The sequence below is a fragment of the Numida meleagris genome, chromosome 3 (genome assembly GCF_002078875.1).
Source record: "Numida meleagris isolate 19003 breed g44 Domestic line chromosome 3, NumMel1.0, whole genome shotgun sequence".
Taxonomy (NCBI): Eukaryota; Metazoa; Chordata; class Aves; order Galliformes; family Numididae; genus Numida; species Numida meleagris.
Genome location: NC_034411.1, coordinates 21871650 through 21879237, shown reverse-complemented (window position 1 = coordinate 21879237; position 7588 = coordinate 21871650).

Sequence of the window (7588 nt, the reverse complement as noted above, 5' to 3'; positions counted from 1 at the left end):
CTTTTTTATAGTTCTTAGTTTTAAAAAAAATTTTCTAAACTAATTATCTGAATAAATAATAACTTCAGTGAAACAAGAATAAAAAAATCTGTTAGTTTAATATTATCATACTTTGTATAGATGGAAGTAGCAAAGAAATATAAGAAAGACAACCTAGGAGGTTTGGAATTTAATTCTGTCTTAAATGCAATTAATCAGAGAAACTGTGTAGCTAGCCTACAGCCAGTTTTCTGTGCAGGATTTTTCTATTCAGCTTGTAAATACCAGGTAGCAGAATAAGCAGATGTGGACCCTCTCAAAGTACTTGAGTGTTTTGTCAGCCATTTCAACAGCGATAGGATTTCATGTTCTGCCATACCTTTCGCAATATTTTCCTCCAGCAGGAATGTTCTACACCCAAAGTGTTACCTCTTGAATATTGTAAATGGTTACCTATTGAGGATTTACACTAATGGCTTACCTCTTAAGTTAATAGTCTTAACTGGGGATGTGAGATTTTCTCCTTCTAAATAGTACCTATTTGGTGGAGCAACTTGTTTTGTGGACCATCAGCTGTAATTTCTTTCACCTTAAGCTGATGCCAGCCTGGTTCAGAGCCAAAAGAAGTAATGTAACTGAAGTTTACATTCTTCTGTGTTGAAGTGCCTTGATTTCAATGTGATAAAATCATGACTGCAGGAGCACAAAAGAAGAATCACTGGTATAAATCACATTTCCAGTGATTTAAGCTAAGCAGTGCTCTCTTTCCCTGAGACACTTGTCAAACTAAGCACCAAGAGCTATGTTTTTAAGGAACTGAGCTGTTGTTTTGAGCTAGCAAGCTATATCTCTAAATTGTCTTTCTGCAAGTTTGATAAAACTCCATGGTTGAGAGGGATCTCCCAAACCCTTATATATGTAGGTCTCATCTTATGCATCTTGCAGGTTTTTCCATGCAGATCATACTGCTTACTGATGTCTCTCTCCGCAGGGTTTACCTTCTAATTGCCAAGTGCGATTTGGGAACGACCATGACAGCTTTTGGTAGTACTATTTCCAACTAAACTGAACAGTCAGTCAGTTTAGTTTATCAAGCAGTTTTATAGTTTGACAGTGTCTTGAGTCAGCCTGAGTTGGCAAAGCTGAAGTGTTACCCCCATATTCTGTAGAGATACATGGTCATCTAGGTTTGGTAAGCATTTCTCCTGTTACCGGAACAGATTTCTTCTGTTATCAGAAGAATCCCACAGGGAGGCTATCTACAAAGAAAAAAAAAATTGCCATAGTTCCCTAACTCAGTAGCCAGTTATACCAAAACTGTTGAGAGGACAGAAGTGAGAGTCTGGGGACACCATTAACCACTAAAGGGGATGGTGTCATCAAACTGTTTCTTGAAGTATAGAATTGGTAACTTGTTGTCAGCTGGGGAGTGCTGAAGTCGTCTTTTGGCACAGTTGTTTCTGCAGCCATTGACCATGGCTGAAATCTCCTGAATTGTCCATCTTACCTTCGAGTGTTCATACAACCCTGTAAACTGACCTAGAGGTTAATGAAAAACACACCACTGTGCCGTTGAAAAAATGTAGTAGGTACTATCTGTACATGGTGTTTAGTTTCTTTACAAGCTTTGTTTAGAAATAGGTGTTTTTCAGCCAGTTTGCCAAATGCATGTTAGCTGGCTGGAAGTGTCACCATATTCAAAGGTTTATGTGTAGGCCTTGCATCCACAATGTCTTAAAAAGACATTCCTCAAGGTCAAGTATTAAGAATTTTTTTGCAATCAGTGCTGGTTTGCTAATAAATGTAAACTGTTTAGACCACGTTCAGGCCCGCTGCAGTCAAACTTCATTCTTCCTTTCTGAAGCTGATTACAATTGTCCCAAGTGAGTTGAAAATATCACACTTTATTTCTCTACATTCTGTTAATAAAAGAATCCAATGGCTTGCATTTTTTCCTCTTTCTGATTCACGAATAGCCCAGTCTATAATAAAATAGATTCTGCTCCTATATGATGTCCCTCTTGTGCTGTCCTTCAAAGAACAGCTTTGGCCATAACCAAGTGGTTCAGCTGCACTGTTCAAAAGGAAGTGGAAAAGAAAACATGAAGTGCAGCAAGGAGCCCATATATAGTTTTTAAAATAACAAGAAAGGTCCTATGTCAATTGTCTTATAGGAATATGCACTATGTTACTAGAAAAGCATGAACCCAGAAGGTCTAAAGCAAAAGCAAAGCCGAAGGTTACCTTTCATTTTTAAATCCTTAAAGTAAGGATTATGCATAACAAAGTTCAAATACCCTATGATATTAACTTCAGCATAACATCTTTAACTCTGCTTAAGCTACAGCAGTTCTTATTATTGAAGTTGTTCACTCTTGAGTTAAAGACAACAGGTGATCACAAGTCCATTACACCTGTACATAAATTATTCTAGAGGCGAAATACTGTGAAGATTCTGATTTGGATTTTGAACTTGTTTATCTTTCAGTTATTAGCTCAGATTATTCTTTTTTTTTCATTTGGGTTAAAGATATTTCTACTACTATAGGTCTTTCCTCCAACATGTAAGAAATCCAGATATGAGACTGAATCATCCCTTGGTCTCTTTCATGAGCTAAATAGATTCCGCATACAAAAGATCAAAATATTCCCAAAGCCTAAGTAAAACAGTGAAGGGAGCACTCCATTCCTTCATACCGGTGTACCACTGTAGTTGTTCTACCAGTATTAACACAAAGCCACTCTGTGTCTTTCATTCACCTTGAGGACTCGGCTTTATGATTTACTTCTCCTCTCGTGTCTAAAGAAGAAAGGCTGAATTGTTTGGTAAAGTATCCTTAAACATCCACTTCTGTAACCATGCCTGGATTTTTTATTTGGACCATAAATTTCATAACTCCCTGGTTGCCCTGTGAGTGTGTTCTCACATGCTGTTGAGAGCACAGCAGAGAAGATGGACTCACAAATCCAAGCAGCAAAGACAGTTCACTGAGTAAAGCTGGTCATTTTCACATCAACTTACCTGTAACTGTAGTGAAAAACCAGTACACTCTTGTCTGTTTTGGGTTTCGGCCTTCTATCACTGACACCATTAGGATGAAACCTCTGTTTATTATTCCATTTCTGCTCTTGCAAAAGGTATTAAGTATTTAAAATAATTTTAAAAAAAACCACTTATAATAGCCTGTATGACTTCAAGGGCAGTTATACTGAACCACGAGCAAAGTAGGCTGTGCTGACAAGAGCTTATACAATACTGTCAGAGTGTATTACTGAATTATTCAGCATCATATTATTTTTGTTCTGCTAATTTTCATGGATTTACTGATGGAGGAAGTGACAGTGTGTATATGGTGAGATTAAGGAATCTATTGGATTCTTGAAAACGTGTGACTGAAATAAATGAAACGAGCCCTGATTTGCTTGTATAGGCTCTGATTTGCTGTAGGTAGTTGATAGCAAGGTGGTCATGTGAAAACAGTGTTGCATCACTAGAAATTGGTTGTTTGTACATATGCAATTATTCTAAGAAGTGGGACTGCAGTGATAAAGAGAAAGCTGACGCTGGCAGAACTGAGCAGAGGAAAAAATACTCCATGTAAGAACAAAACTGAAAGAACAAAGTACATTGCATAAGAGGTGCCACTGGCAGGAGAAACAGCTTCACGTGCTTGTTAGGTACATAAAAAAAAGATTAGGGCTTGTGAGGCCCACACTGTGCCTCCATATTAAGCTCCTATCCATATCCTCCAGTTTCTTTTCCCTGTGCATGAGGACAGTTGTCCACACTTGCCTGCCCACCCTGACTAAGTGAATGCAAGCTGGAAGGCTGCTGTGTGTGCCCCATCCCTGGAGGTGCTCACGGCCAGGATGGATGGGGCCCTGGGCAGCCTGAGCTGGAGGCGGCAGCTCTGCCCACAGCTGTGGGTTGGGGCTGAGTAGGCTTTGAGGTCCCTTCCAAACCAAACCATTCTGTGATTCTGTGACAAGAAGGCAGCTGGGAAACAGTTCTACATGAAAGTGAGCTTTCACATGTCCTCCTCTGAGCAGCCCTGATCATGTCAGGTAGAAACCAGCAGTGAGGACAGCAGCAGCCTGAGTGTGGCTGTGAGCGGGCTCCCGCCGGACTGCAGCTGAGGGAGTGGCTGTTGGCGCCCTGTGGCAGCCCCCTTGCTGTCATGTGTGAGAGGCCTTGTCTCACTTCTGGACTGACACAAAATGGGGGTCTGCTTTCCCACTGCTCTTGGGCCCACCACAGCATGGGCTGTGTCCCCTCTCCTAAGCAGGCTTAAGAAAGTAGCAAGGTGCCTAACTGGGTGTTACTGTGGCACAGTGACTGGTCTTTATGGATCTTTTCTGCAAATATACCACAGGCAGGCAACCAAGTGGCTCTTCACTCTCATTTCCTCAGGTATCTTCTCTCCCACCCACTCCAGCTGTGGGCCTTGGGTTTTTGTCACAGCAGTGGCGGTTAACATAGGAATCATAGGAACATTACAGTTGGAAAAGACCTCTAAGATAATCATGTCCAACCTCCAGCCTATCATCCTCATGCCCACTAACTATGTCCCTCAGTGCCACATCTCCACGTTTCTTGAACACCTCCAGGGACAGTGACTCTACCACCCCCCTGGGCAGCCTGTGCCAGTGCCTCACCATTATTTCCGAGAAGAAATGTTTCCTAATACCCAACCTGAACCTCCACTGGTGCAACTTGGGTCCATTCCCTCTCATCCTATCACTGTTACCTGGGAGAAGAGGCACATCCCCACCTCACCAACACCTCCTTTCAGGCAGTTGTAGAGAGCAATAGGGTCTGCCCAGAGCCTCCTCTTCTCCAGACTGAACAATCCCAGCTCCCTCAGCCATTCCCCATAAGACTTGTGTTCCAGACCCTTCACAGCTTCGTTGCCCTTCTCTGGACTTGCTCCAGGGCCTCAGGGTTTTGGTAAGAGCCACAGGCAGGTTCCACACCAGGCTGGTTTGTTGTCATGTAATATGCTGTTGATTTATTTTCCAACTGGCCAAAGTTCCTGTTAAACTCAAGTCAGCTGTGTTTACAAATACTTCATTGTGTAATATCCTAAAGATTTTTTGCAGTGTTTGAGCGGGACCAAAGATTTGCAGCTGAGAAATTTCCATGTAATATGCATTAGAAAAGTGTTACCCTAAATGAGTAATGGAAATTATTTCTGCTCCAGGAAGCAAAATGATGCTGAATGAAAGAGAGAAGAGGGCTTATCCTTTCACCCTTGTTGTGTGTCTCACCACAGCACAAGGCTGTGCCAGAACATGTTCCCACAACCTTTCAACCCATTCAGCACAGTCTGCAACTTTCTGACTATTTCTGTGTATTGCACTCAATGATTAAGTGCTGGGGACTGTGATAATACATCCTTTCACCAAATGCACACAGCAGAATGCCATCTCAGCTGCTCCCAGACTGTTTTTCCAGTTACTCTTCCTAAAAACCAGATTATCAATAGATTATCCTTCTGATCATAAGGGCGTAAACTTGGAGATGTGTTGTTCCTGGCTGGGACTCCATCTCTTAGTAATCAAGTATTATTCTTGTTGACAATATGATCTCTGCATCTAACTGGAGCCTGTTGCAGGCTGCCTTTGCCGGTAACACAAATGAAGTGGCTTCCATGGCTGCAGAGTAACCACAGCAGGGGTGAAGCAGGACAGCTATTTAATTGTACAAAGCTAGAGAACGCAGTGGTTTCTCTAACACCCCCAGTTCTATAGTGGTTTGTTAGCTTTGCTTTGCTTTCTTAGTCTATTTACCAAATATGCTATAGCACTTCTCATGGTTTAAGCTTGGTAGAAAAAACAGTTTCTGCTGCAAAAGATTTTTCCATCACTCAGCTAGATTGGGGCACTGTGAACCCCACTAGCAAAGCAGAGTTGCCAGTACAAGAGTTAGCATCAAACCACTGTGGTTTGCCAAACTTGTTGACAGTGGAAGAGTTTCCTTTTCTGAATTGAAGCACTGTAAAGTAGCACAAATATATCATCAGAACCGGTCCTGTAATGCCAGCTGACAGCAATCAAGGCACAGCCTTTCCTTGGTGACTGATTGGCAGCCAACTAACAGCTCACAACCTAAATCACCTCTGTTTCTTGTTGCACCTGGTGAAGAAAGAAAAACAAATCCAAAACGATACTATTGCCATCAGAGTAGAGGAGTATCCAGCACGACACCATGGACAGGAAGTGACAAAATCAGGTACCAGATATTTGGTTCTCACCAGTGCAAAAAAACATCTCCAGCATCTTGTACTCTTGAAGAGTCTTCATCCCCTGGACATGCAGGTGGGTCTTGCAGTGATGAGTGAACATAGGAGGCAGGCTTTCAAGAGTCTCCAGCGTCAAGGAATGTTTCAACATTAAGACCTAGGACAATAAATGATGAGGAGTAATTGTAGGTAGCCAGACTCTGGATCCTATCCTGTGCAGGTGGAGAGCTTCTATCCAGGATAAGAACACGAGGCTGCTGGGTGAGTTTTCCACACAGGTGTTTCCAAACAGATTCAGCCCATGGAGCCATCACATTCTCAAAGGGTCTTTGCAAGCCCAAGTGTCGTCTGATGGCAGATCCAAGGGTAGCTGTAGCTGAGTTTCATGCCTGTCTCTTGCCTTCCTGGCTAGGTGTCCCATTTGGGTATCATCATCATATCATCATCAACACACCGGAAACTTTTTTCACTGGAGGGAACTACAGAGGTTGAGTTAATGAGAACAAAAATCTCAACTCTGTTCAGCTCCAGGAAAGGAAAGACTAGCATCTTCAAACAGAAGCCCTGGATGCTCTTCTGTAGTATTTTAAAGGTGGAACTCACTGGTTTATCAAATCATCAGACAGATCAATGTGTGAAAACATTTGCTGCTCTCCATGCCCCGTGCTGCAGCACTTGCACATTGATCGTCTTCCATCACTGAAGTCGTGCTGCGTAAATCAAACATTAATATGTTAGTCTCTGCAGCATCCTATCATGGCAAAAAGGTGCCTTAGAAGCATTTTTTCCTGCTCAGCTGTAAGTATTGATGTATTTTTTATATCTCTACAATCAATACCCATCTTTAAATAAGGGAGACCTACCACCCTCCCTGCGAAAGCATTTCAAAGCACGGGGAACACAGAATGCCCATGTTATGGAGAGGGGAACTGATGCCAAAAAATGGGATGCAGACAGCGTTGTGCGAACCCAACAGAAAGGCAGAAACACAGCAGATAAATGTTCTTATCTTTTTCTTGTCTAATTTAAACCTCAAACCATCTGTACCACAGCATCAGCAAGAAAGTGTTCTGCTGCCTTACAATTTGAATGGTATTTTGCATGACCACATTTGTGCGTTTCTAAGTAAAAACTTCATTGCAGCAGACTGCAGCAGCCAGCTTCACACTTTTTCAAAGGAAAAGCTTCACCTTTGCTGTTCCTTGCCAGTACACCTCACTTAAATTGAGCCTGGCTTTTTGACGACCGCCCGAGGAGGTTTCTCTGCAATGCAAGGAGAATCGCTGCACAGGGCTCGCTTGCTCCAAAGTGTGCTGGAGAGGCGTGGGGAAGTGTGCTGGCAGGAGAAAGGATGCACAGTGCAACCC